At 47.8% G+C, this 17,953-nt stretch overlaps 1 long non-coding RNA gene across 1 annotated transcript in view; it reads left to right on the top strand.

Moving 5' to 3' along the window:
- The window catches only part of LOC129387772 (uncharacterized), a 40,173-nt gene extending 23,789 nt beyond the window's left edge, over window positions 1-16,384 (top strand). The window contains exon 3 of the long non-coding RNA XR_011892725.1: window positions 13,386-16,384. This is a non-coding gene — a long non-coding RNA (uncharacterized lncRNA). The remainder of the gene's footprint in view (window positions 1-13,385) is intronic.
- The last annotated feature ends 1,569 nt before the right edge of the window (window positions 16,385-17,953 follow it).

The raw sequence follows: 17,953 nt of genomic DNA on the forward strand, positions 1-17,953 counted from the left end.
CCAGACGTTAGTACGGTGGCTAGAGCCGCTGAGTTAGCCGAGGAGTTTGTGACGCGTCGGGCTCGAGGAGCTAAGGACGGTCAAAAGGGTGAATTTGGCTCCAAGTTTGAGAGGCCGAAGTTCACACCCATGAGAGCAAAGGGGGATACACGTAGTGCGGATGCGAGTGAAAGCAGTCCGACCGAACGTAAGGAGACGGCGGCAACCGAAGCCGAACGCAGAAAGCGGTTCGAGATGAGGCAAGCGCGCGTTTGTTATACGTGCCAGAAGCCGGGTCACTTTTCGGCGCAGTGTCCAGAAACAAAAACACAAGTCGTGTTTTTGTCTATATGCAGCACTGACGAGAACATGAAGCTTCTCGAGCCTTACATGCGAGACCTCCTCGTGAACGGGAAAGAGTGCCGAGTGCTTCGCGATTCCGCAGCTACAATGGATGTAGTTCACCCCTCTTACGTAGAACCCGATATGTTCACGGGCGAGTGCGCATGGATCAAGCAAGCAGTGGACGCTCATAGCGTGTGTCTGCCGGTAGCAAAAGTGCTTATTGAAGGACCTTTCGGAGCACTTGAGACGGAGGCCGCAGTGTCATCTATGCTGCCCCCCCAGTACCCGTACCTATTTTCGAACAGGTCCGATCACCTCCTGCGCGAGAAGGGGCTTTTGTTTGGTGAGGCTAGCGTTCAGGCCTTAACCAGATCGAAGGTTCGGGAGCTCGCTGCAAAGGCGGTAGTTGCGGGGCCGACGTTGTTGAATGATGAGAAAGGGTCAGAGGCGCAGCAAGCTGGTATTCAGAGCACGCCCGAACGGGATAAAATTGAGCCTGTAGCGTTAAAGGCAGCAGATACTGGAGAGGAAATTCCCGACACGGGAAAGTTAGAAGAGCTGTCTCCAGATTTGCTCATCGCGCCTACGTCAGACGGACTTAACAGGTTGCTAAAAGTCAGCCGGTCGGCTTTGATAGCCGAGCAAAAGAAGGATGGCAGCCTAGAAAACATACGCTGCATTATCAAGGAAGGTATCGCCAAGAAAAATGCTCGCTTTGTGGAAAGAGGTGGGGTCCTGTACCGGAAGTATCTAGACCGCAGGGGAGTGGAGTTCGATCAGCTGATCGTGCCTCAATGCTATCGTCAGGATCTGTTGCGCTTGTCGCATGGGGGTTCGTGGTCCGACACCTAGGTGTTAAGAAAACTAAGGACCGTCTCTTGCAGGAGTACTATTGGCCAGGGTGTTTTCGGGACGCAGACCACTTTGTGAAGACATGCGACACCTGTCAGCGGGTGGGCAAGCCAGGGGACAAATCGAGGGCGCCGTTGAAGTTGGTACCTATCATTACGGAGCCTTTTAGACGGCTCGTTATTGATACAGTGGGACCTCTGCCGGTAACAGCCACGGGGTACCGACACATTTTGACTGTGATCTGCCCAGCGACAAAGTTCCCTGAAGCAGTGCCGCTTAAAGAACTCAGCTCAGTTGAGATAGTCAATGCACTACTGTCCATATTTGCGCGAGTTGGTTTTCCTGCAGAAATACAGTCAGATCAGGGTACAGTGTTTACTAGCGCTTTGACGACAGCCTTTCTCGAAAGGTGCGGGGTAAGGCTGTTACACAGCTCAGTGCACCACCCCCAGTCGAATTCCGTTGAGAAGCTCCACTCCGTCATGAAGCGCGTGTTGAGAGCATTGTGTTTTGAACATCAAACTGACTGGGAGCTGTGTCTGCCTGGAGTGATGTTTGCATTAAGGACCGCGCCGCATGCGGCTACGGGGTTTTCGCCAGCTGAACTGGTGTACGGTCGCTCGCTGCGATCTCCGCTTCGCATGCTTCGAGAATCATGGGAAGGCAGGGGTGACGACCCAGTCGTGGTAGAGTACGTGCTTAAGCTCCTCGAACGCTTAAGAAGGGCACAGGAGTTGTCAGGTGAAGCAATGGCAGAGGCCCAGCAGAGGGCCAAGGTTTATTATGATCGGACAGCCAGGGCCCGTCGTTTTGAGGTGGGCGATGAGGTCATGATATTGCGCACATCGCTAAAGAACAAACTCGACGTGCAGTGGGAGGGCCCAGTACGGATTGTTCAAAAACTGTCGGACGTTGACTACGTGGTGAGTCTGCCAGGAAAGCGGAAAGCACAGCAAGTTTACCACTGTAATCTGCTCAAACCCTATAAGCAACGGGAAGCAGTGGTGTGCATGATGGTAAACGTGCCCGAAGAGCTTCCGGTCGAGCTTCCGGGACTAGGCTCAGTGACAAACAGGAAAGACACCGATCAAGTCATTAGTGACTTAATAAGTAAAGCATCGCTGTCGCCTGAGCAGAAAACCGAACTACACCAGCTCTTACAAGAGTTTCAAGGTCTGTTCTCTGAGAGGCCTGGTAGGACTTCTGTCCTTACTCATGACATAGAACTTACCTCCCCAGAGCCAGTACGATCCAAGGCGTACCGGGTGTAACCCCGCCAGAGCGATATTATGGAGGCTGAGGTAAAGAAAATGCTACAGCTCGGTGTTATTGAAGCGGGTGAGAGTGATTATACCTCCCCTTTGATTTTAGTTGAGGTACCGGGCAAGGAACCTCGTCCTTGCGTCGACTACCGCAGGCTTAATTCCATCACTAAGGATCAAATTTATCCGATCCCTAACATCGAGGAGCGCCTTGAGAGAGTGAGTAGCGCTCAGTTTATTTCCACCCTAGATCTTGTCAGGGGTTATTGGCAGGTTCCACTTACAGAAGAGGCTAGTAGGTATGCGGCGTTCATTTCACCAATGGGGACATTCCGTCCTAAAGTTTTGAGTTTTGGTTTGAAGAACGCGCCATACTGCTTTTCAAGCCTCATGGATAAAGTGTTGCGGGGACAGCAAGAATTCGCTTTACCGTATCTAGACGACGTAGCGATATTCTCCGCATCCTGGCCTGAGCATATGGCGCACTTGCGGGCAGTGCTAACCCGCCTGCGCGATGCGGGCTTGACAGTCAAGGCTCCCAAGTGCCAGTTAGCACAGGCCGAGGTTGTCTACCTCGGACACGTGATTGGTCGGGGTCGTCGCCGCCCCTCTGAAATAAATGTGGCCGCTGTGCGAGACTTCCCGCAACCGCGCACGAAGACCGATATTCGGTCGTTCTTAGGTGTCGCCGGCTACTATCAGAGGTACATCCCCAGGTACTCTGATATCGCGGCTCCCCTAACGGATGCTCTAAGAAAGACAGAGCCGCAAACAGTCGTCTGGGATGAGGCAAAGGAAAGAGCTTTTAGCGCCCTAAAGAGCGCCCTAACAAGCCAGCCTGTGCTACGATCGCCCGACTACACAAAAGGGTTCGTTGTTCAGTGTGATGCTAGTGAGCGAGGCATGGGCGTTGTACTGTGCCAACGGGAAAATGGAGAAGTAGAACACCCCGTCCTGTATGCTAGTCGTAAGCTGACCAGTCGTGAGCAGGCGTATAGCGCCACCGAGAAAGAGTGTGCGTGTATCGTGTGGGCCGTTCAGAAATTGTCATGTTACCTAGCCGGCTCGAGGTTTATCATTGAAACGGATCACTGCCCTCTCCAATGGCTGCAGACCATCTCTCCCAAAAATGGCCGCCTCCTGCGCTGGAGCCTCGCTTTGCAACAATATTCCTTTGAGGTGCGTTACAAAAAGGGGAGTCTCAACGGTAACGCCGATGGCTTAAGTCGAAGCCCCTAACGTGGGAATCAGCCTCAAAATTGCTTGTTACTGATGTTTTTCTTCCTGAGGCAGGATTTTTAACCTATTGCTTTCGTGTAGTGTTTCAAAGTGATGATGTGCTTTCTAGTGCAATTTTCCGATTTGTGGACGCGTTCTGAGTGCTGCTAAACTACTGTAAGGAACTAGGCAGCAGTAAAAAAGGGGAAAGAGCCTGGCAGGGCTTAGTGAGGGTTGTGCCGTGCTTGCTGACTGAGCGGTTGACTTTCGGCGTAGTTCTAACGCTTGCCGGAAACGAGAACAAAAATGTCAACTCTCCCGAAGTCACTTTGCAGTGTCCTGTGTGCACCTGAACGTGAGAACGAGGCCTTCTCTGTGCGCTGCGCTCAAGAAACGCCAAAGGACGCCCGACTTCGGTTATGAGCATCATCGAGCGACATCCCTCCGGACAGCGGATGCAGTCCCCTGACCATCGGGATCTCCTTCCCCCGGCGGGGCGGTCTGTTACGTTTCGCCTACAACGCGCGGTAATGCCGGCGCGGATGCAACGGACGCCGGGGCTTTGTTCAAAGCGGCGGACATTTTGGCCCGTTCGACGCCGCCGCAACGCCTACCCGCCAAGCGTGTCCAGGCGTGTTTCAGTGCCACGTGTCTTCGTGTGTGCGTGTGTGTGTGTGTGCCCTCGCTTGTCAAAGCGCGGCAGCCGGGGAGCGGAGTTCCCCGAATGAGGAGCCTGGAGGTCTCTCGGCTCAACCGTTCGCGCCGTCGTGTGGGCGGGTTGGCGATGCGTCACTGCACTCGGTTCAGCAGGTCTCTCGGCTCGACCGTGCGCGCCGTCGTGGGCTCATGCTCCGCCGTCCCGTGACCTTCATCCCGTGACCTTCATCCCGTGACCTTCCCTTTTGGACCGCGACGCCGAGAGTATAAGAGCAGCTGCCCCCGGACGCCAGGAGAGAGGCTCCGATTTGTACTGTTGAGTTACGTCTCTCCACTTCGGTCGACCTGACCGGCCGCTCTTTTGCTATGTTAGAATAAACAAGTTGTTCTGTTACCAGTCTTCTCTTGCTTTGCCGGGACCTTCGGATGCTTCCAGTGCCCCAGGCCGCCAGGCCAACGCTACCCTTGGGGCTTGCGACCCATTGGCAATAACGGCGTCAGCACCGAGACTCCAACAACTCGTGCCAGCGGTGCGATTCCTACACCGCCGTCTCCGTACGTTCGGTCGGACTGCTTTCACTTGCATCCGAACTACGTGTGTCCCCCTTTGCTCTCATGGGTGTGAACTTCGGCCTCTCAAACTTGGAGCCAAATTCACCCTTTTGACCGTCCTTAGCTCCGCGAGCCCGACGCGTCACAAACTCCTCGGCTAACTCAGCGGCTCTAGCCACCGTACTAACGTCTGGCCTATCCAAGACCCAGTACCGCACGTTCTCAGGTAACCGACTATAAAACTGTTCTAGCCCAAAACACTGCAGAACTTTCTCGTGGTCACCAAACGCTTTCTCTTCTTTGAGCCACTCCTGCATGTTTGACATAAGCCTGTACGCAAACTCTGTATATGACTCACTTTTGCCTTTCTCATTTTCCCGAAACTTCCGACGGAACGCCTCCGCTGACAGCCGGTACTTTTTTAGCAGACTCGATTTCACTTTGTCGAAATCCTCTGCCTCCTCTCTCTCCAAGCGAGCGACTACGTCGGCCGCCTCGCCGGGTAGCAAAGTGAGCAAGCGCTGTGGCCACGTTTCCCGAGAGAACTCCTGCTTCTCGCACGTTCGCTCAAAGTTAACCAGGAACAAACCAATGTCCTCTCCAAGCTTAAACGGCCGCATCAGGTCAGTCATTTTGAACAATACTCGTTCTCCTGCACCGTGTGCCTGACTTCCATTACAAGCGCGTTCCATCTCTAACTCGAGACGCTTCATTTCCAAAGCGTGTTGACGGTCGCGCTCTCTTTCTTTCTCTTGTTGCTCTCGTTCTATCTGTTCTTTACGTTCGCGCTCATCTTTCTCTTTCTGTTCTTTAAGTTCACGCTCCTGTCTTTTTGCCGTCTCCCTCTCCTCAATGGTCTCAAGGCATTCCGACAGCTCGTCATCCTCAGCTTCTAACTCAAGAATAGCCCTTAGCAGTTATGGTTTTCTGAGTTTGTCTGAGACATCCAGACCCAACTCTCTTGCAAGCTCCAGCAATTTCGGTTTGCGCAACGACTTCAAATCCATGGCTGCTCTGAATGCTGCTTTCTCTACTGCCTACTATTGTCTTGCCGCAAACTAACCCGGCAGCAACGACAACCACAATTACCAGCTCTGTTTCTGACACTAACAAAAGCCTGGCAAAACTCAGAAAAAGAAAGTCCCGCACTCACCAAACCTCGCAGCCAAGAATTCAGCGCAGTCGTTCCGCTGCAGGCAACCAGTCATCACACAGGGCTCGTTGCACTGCTCCCGGATGGTCGTTGTGCTGCTCAGCATACATTCAACCGCATCTCTTCGCTGCTGGCCTCCATTGTCGCGATCTCACCGCTGGCAACCAGCTGTTGGGGTCTCGGTGCTGACGCCCGTTATTGCGAATGGGTCGCAAGCCCCAAGGGTAGCGTTGGCCTGGCGGCCTGGGGCACTGGAAGCATCCGAAGGTCCCGGCAAAGCAAGAGTAGACTGGTAACAGAACAACTTGTTTATTCTAACATAGCAAAAGAGCGGCCGGTCAGGTCGACCGAAGTGGAGAGACGGGAGAGCACGTAACAGAACAAATCGGAGCCTCTCTCCTGGCGTCCGGGGGCAGCTGCTCTTATACTCTCGGCGTCGCGGGCCAGAAGGAAGGTCACGGGATGAGCCCACGCGACGGCGGAGCATGAGCCCACGCGACGGCGCGCACGGTCGAGCCGAGAGACATGTTGAGCCGAGTGTAGTGACGCATCGCCAACCCGCCGACGGACAGACCTCCTGGCTCCTTACTTGGGGAGCTCCGCTCCCCGGCTGCCGCGCTTTGACAAGCGTGGGCACACACATACACACGCACACACGAAGACACGTGGCACTGAAACACGCCTGGACACGCTTGGCGGGGAGGCGTTGCGGCGGCGTCGAACGGGCCAAAATGTCCGCCGCTTTGAACGAAGCCCCGGCGTCCGTTGCATCCGCGCCGGCATTACCGCGCGTTGTAGGCGAAACGTAACACCTTCCATTTGTGACTCAAGCTCGTGAGAATACTTTCAGCCCGACGACAATGTTTTAACGAGAAAGCTTATATTCATCGAGACCCTGATTAAGTTATCCTGTCATCATTTAATTTCTTGTTTACACGGAGCTTCCATCTTACCAAAATATCGAAGTATCTGTCTACTTTCGAGTTTGATTGAAAGGTTCATTGACAAAATTTACTGAATGCTTGCAAACTCAAGGGGTGTCTTCAAAAGAAAGGTTCTACTAGATGCCTAAATTGCCTAGTTTTTTATTAGGTCATTATGCTTGATAAATAATTTGGTTTAACTTGATAACTGCAAGATGAACCGAGACATTTTCTCCTAAACCACCCATTTCTCGTATCAGCTGAGCTATCTCGTCGCACTACCTCCCTCTCTCCGCCAGCACAACCACTCAATCTCGTTAGACATTCCGACGAATAATGTTTGGCGTAACTGCAAGTCCAGCACAACTTGTACAGAGTTGAGGCATGGATCCGGGATCATCATGTAATGCCATTCCAGAACTCACATGTTTGCAAAGAAAGCCACTGTAGATCAGCAGCGTAATAGAGGCTGCGTATCTTGTATGTACTCAGCTAACGTTGCGTACGCTCGTCGATAGGTTTGGTCGTCGAGCTTCGGCTTTGTGGTGTTGGAATTCAGGAGAATGGACAACGCTGGGCAGTTCTCTTTCCAGAAGTCGCCTCATTTTTTACACATTTTCCCGCTGATTATTACGCAGGCTAATCTCGCAGGCCAAGAAACGTTAAGGGTTCATGCGTTGAAGACGGCGGCAATTCAACCATGATTTTTTTCAAAAGAACAGTCGACAGATTCTTGAAGGGATTGGTCACACGAGAACATTAATTTTCTTGCTTGCTTAACGGAGAGTCCAGAATGCACAGTGATCTGAGTGCAACACCCTGCTGTAAAAAAAAAAAAAAAGCTCGCACATTCAGATTATTATTTGCAACGCGGAGACTTCTGGCTGCAACTCTGAAATTAAATTAAATTATTGGGTTTTACGCACCAAAACCACAATTTTATTATGAGGAACACCGTAGTGTGGAGTTCCGTAATAATTTGGGCCACCTGGGGTTCTTTAAGAGGAAACTTCAGCTCGGTTACCTAAACACGTGTAAAAGGAGAATTCGTTTCTCTCGGCAACTACTGCAGCAAATTTGACGAGTTTGTTTTTTGCATTTAAAAGAAAAATTTTAAATCTAGTGACTCTTGGTTTCAAATTTTTGAGATTCTGAATTCTTTATTAAAAATTGACAGAAATTTAAAATTTTCAGAAAACTAAGCTAAAAAGTTTACAACTCTCTAACTCAGCAAGGAAAAATGATATAATTCTGTGAATTGCCTCTGGTAGGACATTTAAATCGGACGAAATTGATGTGTTACACATGAATCTAGGAAGATCTAGTAATATGGAAATAAAATTTTGCATAACCCTTCTACACAATGTAACAAATTCCCATAAGATATGAATTGACATATTGAACTCGTCCACTTTGAATGATCTAATGGATGCCGTTTGCAGAGCCGCAATATCTGTTTTTGATGCAGAGCTATTAATTTATACACCTTGTCCGTCTACATTTCTCAAACTTCCGAATTTTTGAAAATCTTTTTCACAAAGTTCAGCCCCTAAATCAAAATTCCGCTTCCAACTGTAACTAGAATTTAGCTTTTTCTCTCAAATGCAACAAATTTCATTAAAATCGATGCAGGGGTTACATCAGGAAAGCGTTTTTGCGTTTTACATGTATTTGAATAGGCCGCGTCGGAGCTGGACCCGAGCTAATGTTGCCGAGTGTGCAGACACCCTAGGCATGCAACTCATCACGGACTCAAGGTTTCCGTCGCGCAGAGGCAACTCGGTTCAGAGGGACACCACCCCGGACCTGACGTTCCTCAGAAACGCTGACGGGTCGTGGGACAACCTGCAAGGGGACCTTGGCAGTGATCATTACATCCTAGAAATCAACGTCCGCATCACACCCACTTCTCCCAAGAATTACACCTACGTCGACTGGGACCTCTTCAGAAGAATGAGGGGTAATGTGAACCAACAAGAAGAAACCTTCGAAGAGCTCCTGGAAAATCTGAAAATTACGGTGGCCAACGCCACTAAAGAAATAAGCGTGGATCTGGAGGTGCCAGCCATGGACTCCAGACTCTCACACCTCCTGGAGGCCAAGAATGGAAACAGCAGAAGCTAAACAGGAGGCTGAGGTCTAAATTAACGAAAATCAACAAAGAGATCGAAGAACACTCCAGAAAGTTGAATGCGCAGCAATGGGACGAAGTGTGTAATGAGGCGGACGGTAAAATGAGAAGGGGCAGCAAGTGGAGCCTTCTTAAGAACCTATTCGCCGACAACAACAAACCGACCAAGAGTTATGCCCGACTAACGATCGAAAGGCTCGTTCATCTTCACACGAAAGAAGGCACGAGTCCGCGGGACTTTGCTGACGCCCTGGCAGACATCTACCTACCAGTAGAGCGCAAATCTGTCCCGTGGGACGACCCAACACGCCAGTATAAGGGGACACCTCAACTATTGCTGGATCGTCCTTTCGAAGTTTCGGAGATTGTGCACGCCCTTCATGAACTAAACGGACGCTCGGCCACCGGCCCAGACGGACTAACAAACAAACTACTCAGAAATCTAGATGACAAAGCCATACAAATTATTACGAGCAAAATTAACGAGGTATGGGCTGAAGGCCGGGTGCCGGACGAACGGCGAACTGCCAATGTAGTCCTCATTCCCAAACCCGGAAAACCGCTTCATGCAGAGAATCTGAGATCCATCTCCCTTACGTCGTGCCTCGGGAAGGTCGCAGAACATGTCATCCACAATAGAATTGGAGAGCACAATGAAGAAAACGGCCTATTCCGCCACAATCTCATAGGCTTCAGAAAATTACTATCCACATAAGACGCCATGCTACTCATCAGGAACGCCGTCATAGACAACAAATCCAGGGATGTAAAAGGCATCCTGGCGCTCGACCTAACCAAGGCCTTCGACACGGTCAGGCACGAGCACATCCTCAACGAAATCTCCACTTTAGATCTCGGAGTAAATTTCGACAATTTCGTAAGATCGTTTTTGGATAACTGAACGGCCACCATAAAGGTCGGACAAATCAGAAGCAGAAAGTACATGCTAAGTAACATCGGTACCCCGCAAGGGTCAGTGCTTTCGCCGCTTCTTTTCAACATCGCGATGCATGATCTCGCAAACAAACTCTCGAAAGTCCCGGGGGTAGGGCATACGATTTACGCCGACGATATCACCATTTGGTCCACGAGCGGCCCGCTAGGCACTCTGGAGCAGAACCTACAGCAGGCGCTGGACACCACGGAAGCTTTTCTTGCAAACACGGTACTGAAGCTCTCCCCCAGCAAATCGGAGCTCCTTCTGTGCAAACAAGGCCCCAGGCTGAGACAGGCCCTTAGCTCCCTCCCCGTTCACCTTCACACCAGGGACGGAGGAAACATCCCCAGGTGTAACACAATCAAGGTCCTGGGCATGGTCATTGGTGCTTACAGCAATGACAACGCGGAGGCACTAAAACGCATCACAAAGAGCACCCTCAACTTCACCAGGGTCATATCACGGGTCGCCAGCAAAAGGGACGGACTGAAAGAGGACAACCTCATGAAAGCATTTCACGCCTTCCTCATCAGCCACGTAACCTACGCCGCCCCCTTCCTCAACTGGAAGAAGACGGAGCTGAATAAAATTGATACATTAATCAGAACGGGATTGAAAAAGGTCCTAAGCCTCCCTAGAAACACTAGCACGGAACGACTCCTCCAATTGGGGCTACACAAAACGGCAACCAAACTATTTGAGGCACAGCGAAACTCCCAAATTAGTCGGCTCTCACTCACAAGGGCGGGCATCGAGATCTTACTAGAAGTAGGCATACAGCCCCTCTTCGTGCCACCAGAGAAGTCGCAACTATGCACAAACGCCAAGAGATCAATAACCGTAGATCCCATCCCACGAAACATACACCCCACCCACAACGAAGGGCGGAGAAAAGCGAGAGCGAAGGCAATCGTTGACAACATCAAGCGTACCGAAATGCAAGTCCTCTTCGTTGACGCGGCCAGATATTGGAATCGAGTCGCCTACGTGGTCTCTGTGGTGGACGCCCATGGCTCACTCGTCAACGCAGCCACGGTAGTTACCAACTTCACTCACGAAGCAGAAGAAATGGCCATCGCGGTGGCCCTTCGAAGCTGCAAAGGAGCGTCAGTCATTTACTCGGACTCAAGAACAGCTATTAGAACCATCTCGTCGGCCCACGTCTCTAGGAAAGCAGCTACGGTTATCAACACCATCTTCTTCCAAGAAACGGGAGGAGACAACCTCATGTCCCCACACATCACATGGTTCCCGGCCAACATGGGCAACATTTCCGGACCTCCTGACTGTAACCCGAACGAGCGGGCACACCAACTGGCGCGAGAGCTCACATTCCGCGTATGCGGTCAGCCCTCTCGCTCCAACCCAGCCTGGAGGGAACTAGACAACAAAGACCCACTCGTATCATACCACGAAATCACTTCAAATCATAGGTTATCACGAAGAATTTTTCCTCCTCCTCACCCAAAGCTGAAAAAACCACAGGCCGTCACTTACAGACAGTTGCAGACAAGGACATACATCACACCAACAACACTAAGCAGGATCAATCCTGACCTTCCTACTGAATGCCCACACTGCGGCCACGAATACAACAACTTCGAACACATGCTCTGGCTGTGCCCTGCCAACGCGAGCACGGACTTTCCCGACCAGTCTTCCTGGGACTCAGCGCTCAGAAGCACAAAGCTCATCGCTCGGTTCAAGGCTGTCCAGAGGGCCCGGGCCGTCGCCGAAGGACTCTGTCTACCGGCCCCGACCTGGGTGGAGCCGCCGGATTGATTTCCCCTCAGGACCTAAATAACGTTCTAACTCACTCACTCACTCGTGACTAGCCATGTTTGCATCTGTCAGTCTTCTCAATAGAAGCACCGTCTTGTTCACGTTGAATAGAAACTTCATTGTAAGGTTTGATGGTAAACAAATAACGGGAAGCTGTGAAAATCAGTAGCACATCCCTATGAAACACATTGCAGCTTCGCATGGAAAAGCTCGCGAACATTGTACAAAAGAAACTTTAAACTCCCCTAATTTCGATGAACAACTTTTATCAGTCATTTATTATTCAATGACTATATTATTTGTGCTGCTATGAATTTTTGTCCACTATGTTTGAGATTTCGAATGCTTCATAAGATTGCCTTGCATCCTCATCTGCTCTTCAGATAAAGTTTATTTCTTTCTCTTTCTTTCCTTCATAGTTATTATTTTCTTGGGGATGCAAAGCTATGTGATACTTCTTTATCTGTGATCATTTTCAGATGCTCATTTCTTGTTTTTAGTATTCTCATGTACTATTTCAAGGCCTTGCTATAGCTATACTTATTGTTGATTCTCGTGAGTCTTGTGCACAAGAAGACAAGACAGACCTTGTATTAAAAAGCCTCTTTCTGTGTACTACATTTTCACCACACACATTGAAAATGACTAACATATAGTAAAGAAGAGAAACGAGCAGAAGTGTAGTTTGACAGGGCGTGGGTTGCATTGGGCAAATAACCGTTCTCTGTTTTTATTATTATTATTATTATTATTATTATTATTATTATTATTATTATTATTATTATATGGTACTTACGAGATCCTGTCTACTCCTTTTCACATAGAGATTTAAGAAAGAAATAATTAACCCATTAAAACTAAAAGTCACCTCTGAATCATAAAAACACAAAGTTCAGTCACACAAGCACACTATTGCCACACTAAAACTGAAAGTCAACTCCAAATCATAATAACATAAAGTACTGTCAAATATGTACATTAACTCCACACTAAAACTTATAGTCAACACCAAGTCATAAAAACACGAAGTTTAGTCCCACAAGTACACTAATGTTGCACTAAAACTGAAAGTCAATTCGAACAAGTGGTATGGCTGCCAAGGGGAGCTAATCGCAGTCCAAGGCGGCTGTATATTAGGAGATACTGTGAGACTGAAAAATGTTACAGCACTGCATTTTCTGCAGAAGTGCGCGTATCGTAATTTCTGTAATGAAATCAAGCATTTCGTTATGATTGTGTAATCTTTTGTGAAAAGTTAATTATGAGATCTTAAGCGCACCGTAAGCAAACAAACGGGGAAGTTATAAAACTATATGACGGAGCTGAAACAGCTAGCTTTATCACAACTCTTGAAGAGCCATTTGTTTAACAGTTTAAATTTTGACAGTCTGGATCCCTGCTACGCGACCATTACCGCCAGTTCTTTCAATATTAAAATGCAGATGATAAGAGATAAGATAGGGTCGATAAAAATTGTCGCTCAGTATTACGTCAGTCAGGTTAGCGACAAATTCACAACAATCTTCAGTGAGTTCTGGTTCTTTTCTTTCAAATCATCTGTACTTGCGTTTCTTTTCTTTCTTTTTCTTTTCAGAGGCGAATATGAGGAGCCAGGAGACATCACAGAATACTGTCCTACACACGGTGAAGCAGCTTGTCACGCAATATAATCAGACAAAGGCCAACAACTTACAGAGGGCAAAATATCGTAATCTCTCTCGGTGCATCGGAGGCTGCCCAATCATTGATCAAGCCAAGCACCCTCGTGAATACAATGAGTACAGGAGGCTAGCACACTACTTCGGCGAGTTATTACAACGTGCAATATTTGAGAGCTCACAGCAAGTCGTTGATGAAACAAATAAGGCTCCGCGAATTCCTGAACAATATTCAACTGGCAGGCAAAGCGACAACAGCCATATACCCGGCGAACATGCTGCCACCTTGCTGCGACATCAATTTTTGCCCTCATATGAAAGTCTGCTGGAGAAGAAATTATGGTTTCAAAAGAGCACTAACAGAATGCAAATGCAGTGCACCCAACAAATATTGAAGACAATGGCTCCGTACATGCTCCACCGTCTCGCTCAGTGTACCGGAAGAGAGGAAGTTAATGCAGCCGCACTAAAAGCTAAAATCACTCAGCACCATGAGCACCAACAACCTGTTCAGGACGAAGAAGGCACTTCGCACTGGCCGCCTAATGTAGCCTTGGAGTGGGAACATATCCCAACTCAGGATGAACTATTAAATATAAATGCAGCTATGAAAGAGACAGGCAAAGCCACTTTTGAAAAAAAAAGACAGCAGCGCTACAAACCTAATTTCCTACATACAAGACCCCAGCAAGAGGCTATAGTAAAAATAATAGCAAATATTATTATTAGTTACATTCGCAAGCGACCCAACGCTGAAGAAATTGACGCGCGAAAGATGCCTGCAGCTCAAATCGAATACCAGAGCAAGTCAAAAGTCGGCGCTCAATCGGAACCGGAAGCGAGAAGTCACAGGGTGGCACCCACACCGTATCAGACGCAGCACAAGTTTTCAGCTCTGCGAGAGTCCAGCGAAAAATCCGGCGATTCGTTGCCCACATTTGATATGCCAATGCTAACAAGAGATACTGAAGAAATACGTAAGCTAGAGGCAGCAACGAAAAGTGAAATTGCTGATGCAAATGTTGTACCGGCACTTAAGCCCTTTCATCAGCCATTCAGAGAATCTTCTCACGTTGTGTATAACCGCGAGCCAGCGCTGAATCATCAACGCGTTTGGCAGGAAGGACTACTAAATTGGACGCCCAAACATGACGTGATGCGTCATTATGGCACCAACGCTCAAAATAAGGCACAGTTGCGCAGTATGAATAGTACAGCGGCAAATCAGTCTGCGCAACGCTTTGTTAAACAGACTGTGCAAGCCAACTCGCAATACAGGCATCAGCAAAGAACAGATATTGGGCGTAAAAAGTTTTCGCTTTTTCCAGTGCATGCAAAATCTGGTGGGGAAACCTTAGGAGGTTTTCTTCCGTCTCCTCACCGGCAGCACAAACACAAACCTAATGACTCAAAAGCAGCAAAGCAGCAGTTCGGCAAAAATTTGTTTTTGAATATTCCAAAAGAAGAAAGACATGAACGTGTAACAATGGAGCGCCAAGAGAATTCAGTAGAACTGTCGGAGAAGAAGAACATGCAAGAAAATAGGATTACTGCCTCACAGGGCGCAAAAGGGACGCGATCAGGTTTGGCGAAGGAAGGGAGAGAAGTAACCCGTAACAAGCAGTCGAAGCGCCTACGGTTTCAGAAGCTGACTATAGGGAACCCACATAATGCCCACTCCAAAACAATTTTTAGGCCACAACCTAGGTTGGTTTTGCGCCTGTCACCGAATGAAGGTATTTTTCATAACGCACCAAGAGCTGTGGAAGCAGATTTCCAGGACTACAGCAAAGTCTACTTAAGACCATTTGCACAGCGAAGAACTGTTCCTATTTCAATCGCGGGACCAAGCCCGGCCAACGAGAAACAATTTACTTGGCAGGTTACACAAAATGTGATTTTCACTCATTCACCGCAGAAGGTTGGTGATCACAACTATCGACCACTCGCAGCAACCGACAAGCAAAATAAATTAGCTTTTATACACCCAACAGCCCCTTTCGTACACCTAACGCAGCGGCCAACCAATGTGGAGAGACAAGCATCAAAACAAAAGGCGATAGTTCAGAAAAATCGTACGCAACAAAAGCAAGCAACTTTTATAAATGAAAGCCGACATGCAGTGTCTCAGCAAAAGCCAATGCCATTTGCTGGAACCACAAAGTGACAACACACACTTTTTAACAGTTGGATGAACTCTGTAGGGCATCCTCAATCTTAGACTTCTCAACCAAGTTTTAATCTAAGAGCGCCTAATGTGCAGCAGTCTACATTGCTCCACAAAGAAAGATTCGTATCATGAAACACAGTCACCATTCAATAACAGTCAACCATTCAATAAGCAGCGGCCACCTGACATCGCACAAGTTAGGGGTCAGCGTACGCCAATTCTGAACCAAGAAAGTAATTCTGCGATAAATGGTTTCAAAAAAGCAACGGTTTCAAAAACCACCGCGGGGATCGATGCAGCGTAAGTCAGGTTTAGGCTATGAAGCATCCTAAGTTGTTCATCTTATATATATTCACAAAGGCGGAAGTTTGTGTGGACCAGCTGATAACTAAGCACGATCCATCACCAGTGGAATAATCAACTGTAGGTTTTAACGGCCTAAGGTTTTTGTGACCAGCAAGCCATTAGAACACGTCAAAACAACAAAACCAGTACAGGTCCGCAAGCCAACGTTTCAGGAACGAGATAAATATCGATTAAGTAGATTCTAGCAACCGAAGACTGCGTTAAGTTTCACTGCTGTCCACAAGAAAAAGAAATCGGACCAACGCACACGGGCTCTGAATTCACAAATGGAACTTGTGAACCACCAGTCTGCACCGGAATTTGTCCTTCGAAGACAAGCACCTCGTCAGCAAGCTAGGAAGTAACAGCGACTTTTCTGAGATAAACAAAATAGATGGCCAAATAAAGGACAAACCCATATCACGCAGTTGAGTTTGGTCTGGACGGAGAAAATCACTTCACCATAATTGCAAATGTCCTGTATGCTACGCAGCACCAGAAGTACAGAATTTTGGGGAAACTGAAACCGTAACTAGCAGCAAGAACGAATATTTCAGTGTCGTAGGGAACAATGGTAACTATCGGTTAGTGTGTGACGATGCACAAAACGAAGATAGCATAAAAGAGAGAAGTGAGCTGACAAGAAAATTCAGGGGTAGGATATGAGGCTGTAAAAATGACAACAGTTGTCGAACAAGAAATGCCTCTGGTTCAAGTCACCGAAACTTTGGCTTAAGGCTGAGACATCTTTTGTTCGACCATTGTTGAACCCTTCAGATCTCCATCTTCCTTAGAACTGCTTTTTCAGCTGAACAAAGCAGTTAATATGCCTGAGCAGTCCGCCAAGCCAGGCATCTACCAATCATGTCAGCATAGTTATTATTGCGTAGTTAACTAGCGCAAAATAAACAGCTTGTGTGGGCAGACATCTATGGAGTCAGCCATTGATTTCTTGCAAACTTCTTTTACGTTCGAATATTATGGTTCAGTGTTAGAGAAGGAGGCGACCGGTTTACTCGTTAGCTTTTTCATACCTAACCGTTCACGATCGTAGCTCACTAAGTTACCACTTGTACTATGCATCACATAACAATTAAGTCTTCTTTTTTTACTAGTTAAACTTCCAAAGGAATCTAAATTCCAAACACAACGTTGCTAAATGAAGTAAGAGACCAATTTCCTCCTACACACCCCAACCATTGGCTCCTATAGATACATACATTTGAACGTTCCTGACAAAGGAACAGAAGTTGCTGCAAGTGTCACTCAGTTTATCATTGTGTTGCATATGCGAGCAAATATAAAATGTATTTCAGTAAAGTGGAAAGTTCGGCTAGTGGGTGAGTAATCATCATACCTTGCTGGTGAAGCAGCGCACTGACACGGACACAGTTAAGACACACAAAAAAAGGCGACACTCGCTGCACTCGCAACTATTTTATTTTAGAACACATACTTCATATTTATATACCTGCGCACCCTCAGGCGTCAAAGATGATCAAGGCAAGAGTAAATGCATTTTTTTAAAATCATTTGCTGTTAGGGTTGCAACAAATTACGATAGGATTGCACACCATGATAGATAGGTGCCATTTCTTTGACGCCCGAGTATGCACGGGCAAATGATTTTTAAAAAATGCCTTTAATCTTGCCTTGATCATCTTTGACGCCTGAGGGTGCGCAGGTATATAAATATGAAGTATGTGTTCTAAAATAAAATAGTTGCGAGTGCAGCGAGTGTCGTCTTTTCTTGTGTGTCTTTACTGTGTCCGTGTCAGTGCGCTGCTTCACCAGCAAGGTATGATGATAAAATGTATTGCATACGCGAGCAGATATAGATATAAATATATAACTTTAATCAGCACGACCTGATTGTTTACTTTGCATGTATGAGATTGAAAGCTATGTTCCTTCGCACACAAACCAAAATATCTGCTTTTAATGAATTCATACAACATCTTCTACAATGTGCACCTACACTTAAAAAAA

Source organism: Dermacentor andersoni, chromosome 2 (genome assembly GCF_023375885.2).
Source record: "Dermacentor andersoni chromosome 2, qqDerAnde1_hic_scaffold, whole genome shotgun sequence".
Lineage (NCBI taxonomy): Eukaryota > Metazoa > Arthropoda > Arachnida > Ixodida > Ixodidae > Dermacentor > Dermacentor andersoni.